The sequence below is a fragment of the Lutra lutra genome, chromosome 10 (assembly GCF_902655055.1).
Source record: "Lutra lutra chromosome 10, mLutLut1.2, whole genome shotgun sequence".
Lineage (NCBI taxonomy): Eukaryota > Metazoa > Chordata > Mammalia > Carnivora > Mustelidae > Lutra > Lutra lutra.
The window spans coordinates 26,901,775-26,920,371 of record NC_062287.1 but is presented as its reverse complement, the minus strand read 5'-3'; the positions used below and the strand labels follow the sequence as shown (position 1 = coordinate 26,920,371).

Below are 18,597 nucleotides of genomic sequence, written 5' to 3'. Positions count from 1 at the left end.
AATGCCTGTAAGAAAATAATATATAAACAACAACAAAACTTGGGGTTGGTTTGTGGAAAGGTTATGAGAAATAGATTTGGAAATGGCATAGGAAGGAGAGAATGGGAAGAAAAAGATAGTTTCCAGGAGAATGTGGAAGAGACCTGGCAATATGTCCATTTCAGCCCTCATGTTTCACCCCAAGCTTTTTAATAAAGCATGCACTATTTTACACCACTACCAACAGAATTATAAAATTTCTTCTGGTAGTCTTAAAATCAAGGAGACACATCATGACACTTAGAAATGCAGGGATCAGGGTCCATATACTCTCCCAGTCTAAGTTTTAAGGCACTTCCACAGGGCAGAAGTGGGGCTGGAGGGAAGATGGCAGTGCCCAAGCTTAGAGCAAGGAAGAACACCTCTCCACACAAGGGTGTGTGCAGATGGTGCTGACGATGGCTGCATCTGGGATAATCACCTTCATAGAAAATCTCCTCGGGACACCTGAAGAGCTCAGGTTGCCCACCACATGAGTCCAGCAGAATAAGGAGTCCCCCTTCTTGAAAATACTGATATTTCTGACTGAATAACAAAAATTATGAAAGAGTATGGACTTGGAAGCAAAGGAGGCCAAATAACTCCAGGTTAACTGCTATCAAGGTTAATTGAATGATGAAGATGATAAAAGGCCCAGAACATGCCCCAGTCAGTGCTGATGCATATACCTGGGAAGACTGTAGTCTTAGCCTGGGGCAATCATGATTGACGCCTTGGCATCTCCATTTCTAATCTTGTCATCTGCTTAATGGATGCTGCTCAAAGCTTGAACCTGAGTCTTTCATCTCCAGCAGTATGCTTACAGAATCACATGAAGACCAAACTGCATTTTCCTGTGTTCATAAACAACAGTAATATAGTGGATAAAAGTTTTACAGTGAGATAGATCCAGAATCTTGAGAATTCTGAAGATGCCTTTTATTATAAAACTACATTTTTACAACCAGCCTTGTTCTATAAGCTTTACAGCTAGAGGTAGTGGATTTTTCCAGTTTATTCGGAGTGGTGGCCCTGTTTTGCTTGGGACGTGGTTTAGAGGACCTCTTCATGTGAGTCACTGGGTCTATAAGAAATGTGAAAGGAAGCATCATCCCAATCTAAGCATCCACAAAACCCAAAGTCCAGAACACAGAACAACAACAAAAAGAACTGTATCACCTACAAAAAGCTATGGACTTTGAGTATAGGGACAGACACAGATGGTGTCTCTTCAGTGACAGTCCTTTTTGACCTAATCCTGACTCAAGAAACATTGGCTGAGGAATATGAGGTAGCAGGCAGTGATACTCATCATACTGACCGTGAGGTTGCAGAGCAAAGTTGTGAAGGGCCAGTGTTCCCAATCGTCCCAGGGATCAATGGCAAAGCACTGGAAAAGAAACAATGAACAGGAGACTTCAGGAAGCTCCAATTCAGTTTCATGAAGCTCAGAATTTTGAGATTTCTGTGTGTGAAAGTTATTATTTCCACCCACAGCTATTGACTTAATTTAGCAGACATTTCTTACAAAGGAAATCTCATGACCAATAAAGCCAGGGCTCAGAAGTGGCCACAACCCTGGAGCCTACAAGGTAAACACTTAATTCTGATGAGACTTGCCTAAGAACTCATGCAGAGAAAGCTGCACTGACTGTCCTTGGAAGCCTGAGACAGTGTTTTATCATTTGGAACTCAGTGCTTTTGTGGCTGTTGGAAGAGAGTCCCTGCTGTGTTGACCACATCACATCTCCACAGATGATCTGGGCCTACAGATACATCCCTTTATCTTTCTTTCAACTGTAATGACCTGAGTTCTCCACGTCTAGTAGAAAAGGAGGAGGGAAACAGAAGTCTGAGCCTGCTCAGCCTGGTCATAGGGTCTCCTCTGTCAGGGGGAGAGGCCAATCAGTTGACTGGCTAACTGGTAAATGATTTAATTAAAAACAGATGAATAAACAAAATAGCAATGTGGACTATTTGGATCTTTTCTTATCTTCTTACTTCTATAAGGAAACATGAGTGGATATTTCTGTAATACCCTCCCCACTGGCTTTTCCCCTGAGGAGTGGAGAGATCTATCTGACTTGTCAGCCTGGGAAACTTCCTGAGTATGTGTGCTCTGTTGGGACTGGTGCACCAGGATGCATTATCTGCCTCCACCATGCCAGGTACAGCCCCTTGGTTAATGAGAGGCCAAGGTCGGATTGCTAGTTTACCTAGACTGGATGGACATCTGACTTCTTGGCATATTTCTCAAGTGGTTCAGAATATGCAAAGCAGAGATGTGATTGATTCCCCCCTTTCCTCATGAACAGGTAGCAAGAACACAGCATTGTGTAACCCATGGCCTTGATTCTAGTCACTGGCTGTCACCTTGAGCATTGTTACTTCTCACCAATGTTCTGAATTTCTGTTGCCTCATTTATTTAAAAAAAAAAAAAAAAGCCAGTAAAATTTGCTCCACAGGCAGGGTTGTAGAGGCCCTTTCCAGTAGGGCCTGGAAAGCATTATCCAAATGTCTATAATTAATGAACTCAACATATTTTGATCTCCCAGAAAAAAAAAAAAAAAAAAGGAAATAGTAAATGCCTTAGAGATGCCAGAATCTAGTTACTGACGAACACTTATTTTTCTTCTTTGTTCCTTAATTTCCTTCTTTCTTGCCTCCTTCCTTGTCTTATTTTTACACTGGAGTTTCTCTGCTAGCATTTTCACAGAGGCATAAAGCTTGAAGAGGGTTGGAGTGCTTTTCTTCCTAATTGAAAGAATAGTTTCAGTAGAAGGCTTTTCACCTTAAAAACTAAAAATATCAAATCATTGGAGAATAAAATATGAACTGATGGGATGGGGGAAAAAAGTATAGGGGATTCAGAGATGGCTGTGAAATGTTAAACCTGGGAAACTTTAGGATATGATTTCTGTGAGATCTGCGATAGAAAAGTTGCTATAAAATGCTTAATTATAGGGGCGCCTGGGTGGCTCAGTGGGTTAAGCCTCTGCCTTCGGCTCAGGTCATGATCTCAGGGTCCTGGGATCGAGCCCTGCATCGGGCTCTCTGCTCAGCAGTGAGCCTGCTTCCTCCTCTCTCTGCCTGCCTCTCTGCCTACGTGTGATCTCTCTCTGTCAAATAAATAAAATTTAAAAAAAAATTTTAAAAAAATGCTTAATTATATGTTGCTCTCATAGGAACTGCGTAGAGAATGTGATATATGCCCGGTCTTTGTACTTGGCAACGTATACCAATGTTTAACAGCTTTTTGAGATACAAAGACCTTATCAAGACCCTCCACCTCCTCTGTGAATATTTGCATTTATTTGATGAAATCAGTAGCACTTAAATGAGCTATATTATTAAACATTAAAAAAAAACTTCATACTTTCAGAAATAATACAAAAATATCTAGGTCATATTATTTAGTCCACACTGACCTAGGGTTCTTGGTCCCATAGATTGGGAATAATGATTTACTCTCTCCTGGTGCTATTAGAACCATAAATGCTTTTGATGCAACTATAAATAATAATAGTAGTAGTAGTAGTAGTAGTAGTTCATGCATTCAGGAATTACTAAGCACTTTATTTGGATTACCTTATTTATTTCTTACAATAATCCTATGAGGTCAGATTATTGAATTCCCTTTGGAGATGAAGGAACCAAGGTCCCCCAAAAGGTAAGTAATTTACCCTTGAAGAGAGATTAGGAGCCCAGGCCAATTGATTCTAGAGTTTGAATTGCTAACCCTTGCATATTATTTACTGCCGTCCCTGTAGCTCTCAGCAGAAAAGAAAACACATACCAGTGATTTCTATTTAATCACATTAGTTAATAATTTAAAAATAAAATAAAGGGGATGACTATTGAGGAAAACAGGGTTATGGTAACAAATACACTGGGGAAAAGGGAGAGGAATATCCCTATGATGGTGAATCGAGAAAAAAAAATGTGAATGAGGAAGGGGACAAAAGGGGCTGGATCTGAATATTCATCCTCCCTGTTTTTCATGTGGCAGTGACTGAAATGTGATGTGTAGGAATGGAAAGCATCTGACTGAAAAAGGAAATAGTTAATGGAAAGGAGAAAGACCATATTGCTATACGTAAGCAACTCGTATTTTTAAGATCACACACATATGTAAACCAAGGAAGGAAAAATGCTTCAATAAAATAATGATTGGAGGACAGGGGGAATAATCAAGTTTAGCTTGTCTGATTTCTTTGGTGGTAAGTGCACAAACAATAGGTACTCTGGGTAGAATGGGAGCCTGCCATGTGCCCCTTGGAAGTGTAGCTGTTCCCAGAGTTCCAGTCAAATGTCAGTTTGGAACAATAACCCTGGCTTTCCTCACATTTATGGAACAAAGGAGAACTCTCTCCCTCCCCCTCTCAAGTGTGTCTGATTCAACTGCCTTTTCCTTGACATACTCATCCCCTGGCTGACCACATTATTGTCCTAATATGCTCCCAACTTCTGGCTCCCAAACATATTCTCATCCACGTCTAAACTTTTAAGATAGGTGCCATATTACATCTTGGATGTTAACTAATACTCCTCATGAGAAAATACAATTTCCTTTCCTTCCCATTACACATGAACTTATTTTAAACCCCAACGGCATGTATGGACACACAAAGACAGACAGTCATTCTTCCCATAAGCAAATGCTTACTGAGTCGCAGGTCCTGAGCTTTTTGCCAGGGGTAGGATTGTGAACACACCAGATCTAGTGCCCAGCTTCATGAAGTTTACATTTGAGTGGAGGACATGCTGCAGAACCCAAGTGATCAGAAAAATAAAATAACTTCAGGGATAGTAGCTACATAGTATATAACTGCACGTGAAACATATAAGATGCTTGTTAATGAATAGGAAGATATGGGGCCCAAGTTAATTTAAGTAAGTCTTTTGGGGGAAATGCTATATAAGTGGAGATTTATAGGATGAGATGATAGCATTCCAGGTATAGGAAACTTGAGTGTAATTCCTCAAGAGAAACAAAGGTGGAGACCGGCACAGTCAGGGAAGGTCTGGGACCTGCCCGATGATAGAGAATAGCAAGAGACAAGGTCAGATCATACAGATATTTATTTATTTTTATTTTTTTAATTTTTTAAAAGATTTTATTTATTTATTTGACAGACAGAGATCACAAGTAGGCAGAGAGGCAGGCAGAGAGAGTGGAAGGGAAGCAGGCTCCCTGCTGAGCAGAAAGCCCAATGCGGGACTCGATCCCAGGACCCCAAGATCATGACCTGAGCTGAAGGCAGTGGCTTAACCCACTGAGCCACCCAGGCGCCCCAGATCATACAGATATTTAGATGTAGGCCCTAGCAAAAGGCTGAGAGGCATGGAAAACCATTGGAGGATCTAAAGTAGCAATTATGTCACTGATTTGCATTTTCAGATGATTAGATACACTACTCTACAGAAAATGCACCCGAGAGGTGGAAGGGGGAAAGAGATAGTTGGTTCCCCAGAGGGAAGAGGTGCTCACAGGGCTGCTTCCTTCTGCAGCTGCTGGTTATGCACCTGGAAGGAATGTAGAATGTCACTAAGAACACCTGCTGTGAAGCCCCTCTGGCTGAGCTCACTACCAATGAGCTGGGAGGACTTCCGCACATTTCTTAACCTCTCTGTGTCTTGATTTTCTCAACTCAGAAATAAATAATCGTCCTTACCTTTTAGGGTGGCTGGGATGATTAATTAAATAACACAGGAAAGGAAGGGAGTGTGCAGTGATCACTGGCTCCATGTTATCTCTGCAACTGTTTTGGTGACTTTGGGGGGCTCTGGGAAGGAGGGAGCTCCTGGTCATGAGTCGAGAAGGCAAGAACAAGGTGATTCATATTAGGAAGCAGCGTGGAGGCGGATTCTCCCTCCTAATCTCATTTGACCTATTGCTCCAAAACAAGAGCTAACCACAGACCTGGTCATCTGCACCCATTATTTTATTTCATTCACACACAGTCTTGCTGTGTAGATATTGTTATCCTCATTTTTGGTATGAGGGAAGTGTGGCCCAAAGGAGATAGTGAACTTGCTCAAGGTCACTAGTTAGTGGCAGAGCTGGAATTCAAGTCAGATCGGTCTCTCCAAGCCCCATGCTCTTTCTACCAAAATGGCACATCCACAGCACACACCTGAATCCCAAACACACCTCAGGTTCTCAGGATTCTGCAACATCTGTGTCTCTCAGCACCAGGTAGCCTGTCTATGAAAGGTCCCCAGGTAACTCAGGGAAAAAAGAAATCTGCCCACTCCAAGCCTTATAAAAAAGGACAGAACAGCCCCGTTCCATCTGGTATTCCATAAAGCACAGCCTTGCCAGGTAAAGTCTGGAAATGAGGTTGTACCCACTGCTGAGTACCAAATGTTATATAGCTAATTAACCACAGAGGTTTGGGAAGGAACCCATTAAAGAGACCAAATACAGCATGAAGAAAAGAGCAAATGGTAATGTTGCTGCTTATTACCATTATTGTCATTAATATTAATATTAATACTATTATTTAGTTTTATTATTACTCTGATATATCATTATTATTGCTGTCTCCCAGCATCTTCTGCATAAATCTATCACCAAATGTTTTAGCGGTTTAATATCATTATAGTTATGTAATTAAACAAATAGGAATAATAGTTGCAGAATTGCAGAGTTACATAATTATTGCTCTACAATGGAAACAATAAATAAAACTTACTTGCCTCTATAGCAGTTACATTAACAACAATAGAAACATTGAAGGCTGAAGCTGAAGAATTATGTAATGCTGACATAATTAAATAATAAATTATCCTAGAGCTACGGGGACATGAGCTATATAAAGCAGCTTATGAAATGGAAGAGAAAAGGAAACCATTAAGCAACACAAAAGAAAAAATAAATAAAAGAAAGAAAGAAAGGATTTTCCAATGGATACAAAGCAAAGCCACATGGGCCCAGAATGAGGAGTTCTGGGGTTCGTAGTATGAAGATGCTTCCGCTTCCCATTCTAGATTCAGACATGTGTGTGGAATTTTATCAAGCTCAACACACGGAGTAATTTGTCTAAAGCTATAAATCACTTGGATAATATAATCCCCTTAACTGAACAGTTACCACATGTGATACACATTTAATCTCTATGTTTAAATTTATCTCAAAATTTAGCTCCATTATATATTACACAACCCACTCTTCAGCTACCTGCATGAACTCAATGACTACAATGTGCACACAGGATGGGAAGCTTGCCAGAGGCTAAGAATGATACTCTTTAGAAAATTTTTTGAGATTATTGAAACACACAATCCCCCTATCATGATGTTCCTTTGGTTGTGTTATCACAATATTAACATACTCAAATATTTGTAAAGGCAAAGATGTTTGATGTTATATCAAATACCAGATGACTGACTGACTTGCTCATCTTTTTATCCCAAAGTTTTGCAGTTAGGTTGCCTCGATTTTATAAAATAAAAAATTTTTAAAGGGTGTGTTTATCGAGGTCTAGAGTGAGGGACATTGTTATATACCTGAGAATATAAAAATAGGTACCTGCTCTACCGACTGAGTTCAGATTGGGAAGCCAGTGTATAGCAACACATTTTGCACTCTGAATCTACCTGTCTCCCCGGTGTCAGCAGACCGAGCCCATTGTTGGAATGAATGGCACGATGGGATGTTCCTGGAATGCCAGCAGCATGCAGGATGAATAAGCACATGGCATCGCTCAGCAGTGACAATGGGGAGGCAGAAGGCTCCTGTCCAGAACCAGCAGGGAACAGAGTCGTAGTCTGCCAGCCTCTCTGTAATTCACATTTCAAGGAGGCTCTCACTTCTCCATCAGGCCTGTTCTGAGAGCAGCCAGGTTGGGCCATCATCATAATGGGGTCACCTGGGAGTCTGGGAATAGACAGGGGAGCAGTCTATTGGGGAGAACTAATTGACTCCTGTCTAATTACTTGGCTCAGCTTGACAGGCAAACTTAGTGATGGGAAAAGGACAGCCTCAGAAGAGGACCATGCCAAGGAGGGGCCAAGAGGCCACCACACCTGCTGGACCTGAGGGAGTGTAAGTGGCCTGCCCAGTGTCAGCCCCAGAAATTCAGGTTGTAATTTTCCAACATGCAGCTCTGGCTTGCCCCTGGCCTACAGGGAGACCATGCTGCCCATCTGTCTGTGTTTGGAACCACTGTGCTGAAGGACACTCAGAATCCAGACCCTTTTAGCATCATTTTGTCCCACCCCCAATATCTCAACTTTAAATCCAGTGACTAAGATCTTTGTACCCTTTCCCAGAGGAAGGTAAGAGTAGAGCTTTGTCTAGGTGAGCAGGGTAAGTTTCCATTATCCTGGGACTGCAGAAACTTTTACAAGGACTTGAGGAATTACCATCATTACCCTGAACCTCATGGGAACATATGCAAAGCATGTTCAGTTTCCTCAGTGACTACTGAGGTGGCTCCTGGAGGCACTGTGGGTTTACTGAATGTCCCAGGGCTTCAAAAGTAAACACACTTGGTATATGAGCCAGCCCAGACTGCCATGATAAACACCATAGCCTGGGTGACTTAAACAATAGACTATTTATTCATTCAAGTTCTGGAAGCTGGAGTCCTAGATCAGGGTGCCAGTATGGTCGGGTTCTGGTAAGAGCCATCTTCCTGGCTTGCAGAAGGCTGCCTTCTCACTGCCCTTGCATGGCCTTTCCTCCATAACATGGAGAGAAAAAGATCTCTTTCTCTCCTTCTCTTCCTCTTCTGATAAGGCTATGAATCCCATCATGAGGGTCCCACCTTCATGGCCTCATCTAACCCTAATTGCCCCCCGAATTGCCCCCTAATTGCCCTCCATCTCCAAAACATCATAGGGGTGAGTATGACTTCAACACATGGATTTGGGGGAACACAAACATTCAGTCTATAGAGCACTGAGCTTGAATTCCAGCTTTCTCTTTTTATTAGGTGTGGATCCTAAATGGCTTTGATGCCTGAAATTTGTTACCTCACCTGTGTAATGTGGCTAGCAATACCTACTAAGTTGGACCACTATGAAGAATAGAGGGGTTAATGCAGAAAAAACCTCTGACACATAAAAATATTAAAAACTACCAGTTCTCTCCATATCACTCGGCATCAGGGAAATACAAATCAAAACCACAATGAGATATCACCTCACGCCAGTCAGAATGGCTAAAATTAACAAGTCAGGAAATGACAGATGCTGGCGAGGATGCGGAGAAAGGGGAACCCTCCTACACTGTTGGTGGGAATGCAAGCTGGTGCAACCACTCTGGAAAACAGCATGGAGGTTCCTCAAAATGTTGAAAATAGAACTACCCTATGACCCAGCAATTGCACTGCTGGGTATTTACCCTAAAGATACAAACGTAGTGATCCAAAGGGGCACGTGCACCCGAATGTTTATAGCAGCAATGTCTACAATAGCCAAACTATGGAAAGAACCTAGATGTCCATCAACAGACGAATGGATAAAGAAGAGGTGGTATATATACACAATGGAAAACTATGCAGCCATCAAAAGAAATGAAATCTTGCCATTTGCGACGACGTGGATGGAACTAGAGGGTATCATGCTTAGCGAAATAAGTCAATCGGAGAAAGACAACTATCATATGATCTCCCTGATATGAGGGAGAGGAGATGCAACACGGGAGGTTAAGGGGGTAGGAGAAGAGTAAATGAAACAAGATGGGATTGGGAGGGAGACAAACCATAAGTGACTCTTAATCTCACAAAACAAACTGAGGGTTGATGGGGGGAGGGGGGTTGGGGGGGTGGGGTTATGGATATTGGGGAGGGTATGTGCTATGGTGAGTGCTGTGAAGTGTGTAAATCTGGCGATTCGCAGACCTGTACCCCTGGGGATAAAAATATATGTTTATAAAAAATAAAATTAAAAACAAAACAAAACAAAAAACTACCAGTTCTGTTCCCTCTGTCTTGCCTCTTTTGAGGAGTCTCTGATCCATGGTAGCATCTTTGTCCTCAAGACTTCTGTTCTACCCCATTCCATGTGGAAAAGGTCTCCTTTTTGAGATGCTCTCCATCCTGACGAGTTGGGCTATATTGCACCCTTCTTTCTCAGGAAACAACAACAGAAGTAAGAATTATCCCCTAAGAGCCAGGATGATACCTCCTCAGTTGGGGGCCCATCAAGGAGGAGGGCACTATCAAGGGCTCTAGAAGACATGTGGAGGCCATTTTCCTTCATCGTGATCACCCGGAAGCAGGTTTCCTCAGCTTGCTCATCTTCTATGTGTCCTATTTCTGGGGCCCCTCTTGCCTCACTTCAAAGTCTCAGTGTCTGTGTCACCAAGTCCCATTATGTGCCCTCATTTCCATGAGTCTGTTCCTGGATATGGAATCCCCTGGCCTTGCTTCCCAGCCCCCAGACACCACTATTCTCTCATCAGGGTTATCTCTATTAGCTGTTGCCAACGTCAGTGCATTGAAACAGTGCAATGTTAGACACTTCCCCTGACTAACGTCTTTGTACTGAGTGGGGGAATCAGAACGGAACAGATGTTTTAAGGACTCCATAAATCCGTGAAGATAAAAAACCACCCACCCAGCACTTTTTAACAATGAGCCATGCTGATGAACCAGCATATCGGAAATACCAAAATAAATATAAAATCCCCCTGAAGCTTCAGAATAAATCTTAGTTTTTTTTCTCTCTCTCTCTTTCCCCCCTTATAACATACACCAGACAGCATTTTTAATACTCCTTGAAGATCCACAACTGGGAACAGAAGCCTATAAAAATGCTTCTGCTTCCCTCTGAAGTGACCCCATGACCAACCACAATGTGCGTGAATCACCCTCCAACTGCTTCCTGAAAAACTCATTTCACTCTCCCCCAGAACCTTCTCCCTCTCCCATCACAACCAGTGTTGTCATGTTTCCTCTCATAACTCCTTGCTGAATTCCAATGAGGTTTTCTAATTAGCCTAATTAATTTTCTGCCCAACTTAATAAGACTGTCTCTGGTTCAGAAATAATTGGACTTCCCAAACACCATTTTCCCTCCCTCTGTTTCTCAGTGGTGAGTTGTGATCCAGCCTCCTTTAATAATTCAAAATTAGCTTCTGTTTTTCAGATGATGGGTTCATGTTCAGAGTTATTTAGTTTTTTCATTAACACTCTGACATCGCCTTCTCCCTCCTATAAAGAGTACCTAAAAAAGCACTAAAAATAAAAATGAAACTTGGAACCTTTCATGGAGAGATAAATCCATTTGGAATCAGGGTTTCAATGGATTCTTGCTTCCTATCATATCAATTTCAGGAAGGTAATTTAGTGACCTGAAGTACATTCTTTCCCAGAAAGTTTGGTAACAGCTATGAAAATAAGCCCTAACAAACCCAAGGATTAATATCACACAAAAAATATCTTAAATGCATTTAGGACAGTAGCCTCTAATGGAAGAGCAGGCTTCTTTCTGATTTCTCACAATTTTTTTTTGTATGGTTGTGAATTTGTTACTTCAGGCAAATGAAACTGTTGTTCACTATATCAGTGTGTGTTCTCGAAACAAATGAGTCAGAAATAAAAGGAGGAAGGGATAAGAGCTAAGGAGGAGGGTAAAGAAAGAAAAGTTGGTAAGCCAATGAAAATGTCCATGTTCCAGTGTGTATTTGAATAAGATCTGCAAAGCTGTGTAAATTGAGTACTGTCTTCTGTTTGCTCTCAGGTTCCAGACCGCCAGGCAATCTTAGCCGATGCAGTATTGGTTATGTAGCCTCAGGAATACTTTACTTGGAACCATGAAGGTGGAATTATTTTCTCATTCCCTAAAAAGCCTGAAGCATTTTTTAGAGAACTTATAAATATGCCGATGAAAAGTACCAGAGAATAAAAAGCACAGTAAAAATGTTGCTTCCAATCCTTCTCTTGGTACCAGAGTGGCACAGCGGTGAACCCTCTTGTTATGGCTGCCATGTTCCAAGTAGAATCATAAAGGTGTGAAGATTTTCAAAGAATGTATTCTAAACAGTAACATAAGGGTACGGCCCTAGTCTTCTCTTTGCATTATCTTCAGCTAAATTTTTCAAAAATGGAATATCTGAACTCACAAAGTTTGGTTCCTTTTGTCAATGAAGATAGGTGATCTACTTATGGTCCAATAGTCACTGCTTCTGTATTAAGACTCATCTAGGGGGCGCCTGGGTGGCTCAGTGGGTTAAAGCCTCTGCCTTCAGCTCAGGTAATGATCCCAGGGTCCTGGGAAGGAGCCCTGCATCTGGCTCTCTGCTCAGCGGGGAGCCTGCTTCCTCCTCTCTCTCTGCCTGCCTCTCTGCCTCCTTGTGATTCCTGTCTGTCAAATAAATAAATAAATCTTTAAAAAAAAGTCATTTAAAAAAGACTCATCTAGGCGGGTAGATGTTTTAAGACAATATCATTCTAAAAATTCCAAGTGCACCAAACTGGTAAATTTGGGGATAATAATCTCCTTCTAAAAAAAGACTTTCAATCTCTGTCTCTCTGTCTCTCTCTTTAGAAGAGCTCCGTGGATGTTGTTTCAAAGATCTTATTTTGTAGTGAATGTGAAGTGCAACTCAATTTTTTCAAATGTAAATAAGATTCAATTTCCTGTAAATGTCCAGATATGAAGCATGCCTATATTACAAGCCCACATCATCAGAGTTTGCTACAACTAGCTACTGGGAGGGAAAAAAGGACTGAGTTGGATTAAGAAGTTTACTCTCAAAATGAAAGTGAGAAGAATGATAAGAATTGTAACTCTATATTTAAATGAAGCTTATTCTTGGCCACCCAAGTGGAACAATGTAAAACTATATAAAGTCATCTATATAGGGCTTAAAAATCTTTTTTTTTTTAATTTCATTTATTTATTTGACAGAGAGAGAGAGAGGGGGAGCACAAGCAGAGGGAGCAGCAGGTAAAGGGAGAAGCAGGCTTCCCAATGAGCAGGGAGCCTGATGAGGGACTCAATCCCAGGACTCCAGAATCATGACCTGAACCGAAGGCAGAAGCCCAACCAACTGAGTCACCCAGGTGTCCCAGGACTTAAAAATTGTGGGCTTTCCTGCTCATTCCTTAAGTAAGACTACTTGCTTTCAGCAGACGTCTGCAATGTCCAGTGACTAGCTGGAGGCTTTTGAAACTATGACACATTTAAACCCCTAAACTATCCAGTGGAGTTCTGTTTAAAATTTTAAGATGATAGAATAGTATAAACATTAAATCCTTTAACCACATTTCACCCCCTGGAATATACTTTCTCATGACGATGTTTTAAAAAAGTATCCTCTGCCATTAATATTGGAGTGGGTTTCTTTTCTCAATTTGGGTACATTTTTACTAATCTTTGTCCTACTGCCCCTGCTCTGGTTAAGTTCCTCCATCACAAAATGAAATGACTTTAATCCTGGTTTTGCATGAATACCTTAGAGATAAGCTCCTCCTAGACAAACAAAACATCAAACATAACAACAATAATCACATGGTGATTTCACTCAAAGCCACGCTAGTGGAAGTCCAGAAAATCATGTCCTGCCATTGCTTCCATCTCACCTGAGCCAAGGGGGGCAATCACTCGTCACAGAGCATTGACTACAGAGCTAGCACATTTTCAGAGTACTAGACGAGCGGGAAGAGAGTCTTCACCCAAGTCCCCTTCCATTCAGGTTTGCCTTGACCATGCAGCTACGCTGATCTCTGTTGATGTATCTACCCTATTAAGATGGTGTGACAGGAAGAAATATCCTGGGAAAATGGTATGTCCAGGCACATCAGTCAGGGGCCAGTCAGGCAGAATGCAAACATGGGAGAATTCTAACAGAAGGAATATCATACTGGGAGCTAGTTACCCAGTTATGGGAAAAGGGAAAGAGAAAATTTTGAAAGGTCCTGTAGATTCACAACAAAGGAAGTCTCTACCAGGTCTAGGACTGAAGGGTCAAGAAAGATACGATGTTCCCAGGGCCATGAGCTGGAGGATATATTGAACTAGGACAGTGGCCCAAAGATAGCCCATCCCCGCTGAAGGCATCAGCTTTCACTCTGGGCTCTCAGGTGGCATTCCATGCCCTCGCTCCATGCTGCACGAACAGCTAAGATTTTATGGATCATAAAATTTCCAGGTCCCTTTTTGAAACATAGCCCCTGGTTCTGCTTGAATGACCTCCCACAGCAGTGAACTGCATAGCAGATAAAGAAGCATTTTCTTTGAACGGTTGGGAATTTACTAGTCATAAATTCCACCGAGAGCCCTAAGGTCTATGTGTTATTGTCAGGTAAAGTAAGTAAGGGGAGTAAGCAGTTTTCACTATCCCCCTGAACACCCTTTCTGCTTCTCTTCCTGAAATAAAATAATTCCCTATTGTAGCAATTATTTAACATGAGGGTGTTCCCCCCACCACACCCAGTTTCTTCAGAGTAGATCAAGACCTCTCCCTGTTTCTCTTTAACTCCACGCCTCCTTCCTTGTCTCAAGAAGCTTTAGCAGGCTGTGAAAAGGACATCCCATTCTCTTTCCTACTGCCACTGCTCATTCTCTTTCCCACTGCCACTGCTACAACACCTACCTCTTCACAAAACAGAGAGTGTGGGATACTGATGATGATAATCAAGATGACAACCCAGCATCCCTTTTAGGAGTACACTCACTGCCAACGACGTGCTGTTCTTGCTCAGGGTTCAGGCATCACAATGTTAGTGTGTCTGAAAGTCTAGACGCTGACCCCTACTGACCATAGCAGGGCAGCAGAAGGAAAGGAAACTGTCCTTTTGATTAGGAATGCCAAACACCTTCTGTTTGCCAAAATTCTTCTGTTGCCACTCCTCAAATAATACTGAGAGAGATGTCACTATCCTCATTTAGCAGAAATGTTAAATAGCTTGGCCAAACTCTCAGAATGAGTTGGGAAGCAAAGTTGGGATTAGAATCAAGGTCTGACTCACTACGAAATCCACATTATTTTTGCTACATAGTATTGATTCTAATTTTCCATGTGAGTGGCATCATAAAATGCAAAACATGCTCAAAAGAAAATCTTTCCACATATACATTCAAACATTTTGGTGATAATACGGTATGCTGGAAGAGCTGCCAGGTTTAGAAAATAAAAACGCAGGACACCTTGTTAGATTTGAAATATAGATGGGTAACAAATTAATATTTTTAGCATAAGTATGTCCCAAATATTGTGAGGGACACACTTACACTAAATTGATGTGTTATTTGTCATAAACTGAAATGTAGCTGAATATCCTGTATTTTGGGTTTTTGGTTTGTTTTTTTGTGTTTTTTTTTTTTTTGGCAACCCTAAGTGTAATCTATCTCTATCTTAATGCCTTGAGCTGTCAGGTTCACTTTGCTGTGACAAACTGAAAATCCTGTCAAAGAAAATTTAATTGCTTTCTCCTCTGCCGTCATCGCTAGTCTCTACTCCCTGGGCTTGCAGGGACTCCTCCTAGGCCAAGAGCAAAACCTCTATCTACGACCATTTAAAACTGATGTTCCCTGATGTGTCTAACTGAGCCTTTCATCCAACTTTATCAAGGCATTATATATACACATATGTATGGATATATGCATGAGATGTATCCATTAAGAGTATGGCTCAGCGAGTTTTGCTCAATGTATACATCTGTGTAACCACCACTCCAATGAAGAGAGAACATTTTCATCACCCCAGGATGTTACCTCACACCCTTAGCCGTCAAGCCCATGCCCCTCCAGCCCTAGACAAACACTGCTCTGCTTTCTCTCATTATAAATTAGTTTTTCTTTTCCAATAATTTTATACAAATGGAATCATAGAATTGTACCATCTGTGTTCTTCTGTATCTGCCTTCTTTGGCTCAGCATAACCATTTGAGATTCACCTATACTGTTGCCTGCATTAATAGTTCATTCTTATTTATTGTAGAGTCATAGTCCATAATATGGATTCATCATGATTTGTTTAGCCATCCATCCTTTTATGGACAAGGATTGTTTCCAGGTTTGACTAATATAAGTAAAGCCACTGTTAACATTCATGTACAACTCTTTGCATAAACATATCACTTTATTTCTCTCAGATAAATGCTAAGGACTGAAATGACAGGATCATATGGTGGTTATATGTTTCACTTTATGACGAATTGCCATGATATTTTTCAAAGTAGTTCTAGTCCTCTACATTCCTACTATCGGTGTTTGATAGTTCCAGTGGCTTCACATCTTGGCCAACACCTACTTATGGTCAGCTTTTTTTTTTTTTTTTTTTAAGTATTAGTCGTTATAATCGGTATGGTATCTCATAGTGGTTTTGGTCTGCATTTCACAGATCAACTGAGTTTTAAAGTACTCAGAAAAAGAAAAGTAATGGTTTCTCCATTCATTGAACAATTCTTTGAGCATCTATTTTGGGGGATGTGGGGCTGGGCAGGAACTTCACTCTCGGCAGTGAGTATAAAATGGCAACAACAGCAGCAGACATGATTCCTTGTGACACGGAGCCAAATCTAGTATGTGAGGAGATATTAAGAAACATTCATGAAGGGCGCCTGGGTGGCTCAGTTGGCTAAGTGACTCCCTTGAGCTCAGGTCATGATCCTGAATCCCAGGATCAAGTCCTGCATCAGGCTCCCTGCTCAGCAGGGAGTCTGCTTCTCCCTCTGACCCTCCCCCTTCTCATGCTCTCTCTCTCTCTCTCTCTCTCTCTTTCTCTCTCAAATAAATAAATAAATAAAAATCTAAAAAAAAAAACAACACTCATGAATATGTATCTACTCCTGGTAATCAGTATCACTAGCAGTATTAATAACTACTGTGTGCTAACAGAGACCACTCAATTTAGACTAGAAAGTGAGATGAGCCTTCTGGAAGAACATCTGACACACCCTGAGAGTGAGCAGGACTTGCAGAGGCAGTGAGGTGGGGTGGTGTCTTGCAGATATAGGGAAGGATGTATTTGAAGACCACTGGATGAAAAGGACTGAAAGAAGGTCCATGTGGTTGAGAACACAGAGGCAGTGGCATATGGCACATGAAGAGAATGAAGAGGTTGCCTGGGATCACAGCAGAAGCCTCCAGATCATGGAAATCATTCTCTGGTCCTGAGTGGAGTGGAAATTCACTGGTAAGGGAATGGGGGGAGCATAAGCTAATGAATGCTTTTCCAAATCTCACCCAGACTCCAGTAATAGGTTAGATTTGAATGAATCTCTGAGGTACGCAGAGTGAGACGCTAGCCCACGGCTGTCACTGTGGTTGAAGAAGGTGGCCAAAGTGTGCCCTTGGTGGACAGAGAGGAAATGAAAGAATCCATCATGAATCTTGGAGAGGAAATCCACACGATTTGGTGAAAACTCAGATTACAGTACTGCAGGAGAGGGAGGTAGGGAGGCTACTGGGTCCCTGCTTGAGCAGTTAGGTTGACGGAGGTATTAACGAACTGTAATTGTCACAGTAACTTGTACAGAAAGCTGGAGTGGCAACCTACAGGGAAGGAGGTGATAATCTTGTTGCCAGAGTAACATTTTTCCTGACTGCAAAAATAAAGACAGTAAAAATACACAAGTATGTGGCAATGTGCATGTGACTTCATGGAATGTCTTAGGGGTCTCTCTCTCTAAGTAGACGCTGAGTGAGATTTGAGGCCACCACACACAGATGGGTGGACTGTCCAGCTTGAACAACCATATCTAACAGCCCTGGACAAAATTGGCAACACCTAGTCTTACGAATAAAAGAAAAAGATGTTTCTGTCAAGAAGAGATGCAAGATAGATATTCTTAAAGATAAAATTAGAGAGAATTGGGGACAAAAGGTAATTGGTGCCCTTTCTCTGTCACATATAAACAGGTGCCTAATGGCTTGTCACCTGAGGTCACCTAAGTGGGAACATAAATAAACCACAGAGCAAATGGCCATGGGACAGCTTGCCCAGCTTTCTTTCAGTGGGTCTTCATGGGGCCACTTCTCCAGGACAGAACCCTGCCTAGATGTGACAGGCAGACAGAAAGACATTGGTGACTCTGTCTCTGCCCTGTAGAGCCCACAGGAAAGAAGTCTAGTGGTCCCGCAGATAGAACAATGAATATGTGGAGATGTACGTGCTAGAGCAGACATGGGTCCTGGGGCTTAGGTATCCAAAGCAGGAACAGCCTAATCCCTTGAACTGGAGAAAGAAAGAAAAGAATGATTTCCTTGCAGTGTTAACTCTGTGCAGTTAATCATAATAGCTTTTCTGCTTCTTGCCACTTTCAATGCTCACTGGGTGCCAGACAGAGCACGGGGTTGAGCATGTTGTGGACTCCATGCCTTGACTCCTCTATGCCTTACTCCTTTACTCTATGCCTTTACACCCACTCTTGGGGGTGGATGTTATTGTCCTTCCTTTACTACACACTAGGACACTGGCTAAACACCTGAGTTTGCTCACTCCCCTTCTTGGGGAGTGGCCTGCGGGGATTCACATCTCCATCCGTGGGACCTATAAGCCCATGCTCTTGACGACTCATACAGCTGTGGATGAGTTTATTCAGAACAAATTTTCAGTGGGCACGAAAGTTGGCTGCTCCTATTACATGTTCTCCAACACACACTCCTGCTTCAACCAC

General features: G+C 41.9%; 1 protein-coding gene across 4 annotated transcripts in view; it reads right to left on the bottom strand.

Annotated features, from left to right (window-relative positions):
* The window catches only part of NTM (neurotrimin), a 967,921-nt gene that overhangs the window by 581,366 nt on the left and 367,958 nt on the right, over positions 1-18,597 (bottom strand). Inside the window, exons 1-2 of one of the 4 annotated variants that reach the window (XM_047692553.1) lie at positions 4,686-4,771; positions 1,340-1,408 (exon numbers count right to left, since the gene is read on the bottom strand). The exons of 1 other annotated variant lie outside the window; for it this stretch is intronic. The gene's annotated coding sequence lies outside the window, so the exon portion shown is untranslated. Of the gene's footprint in view, positions 1-1,339; positions 1,409-4,685; positions 4,772-18,597 lie in introns of those variants that run through there. 2 more of the 4 variants (XM_047692554.1, XM_047692555.1) reach the window with 2 other exon arrangements.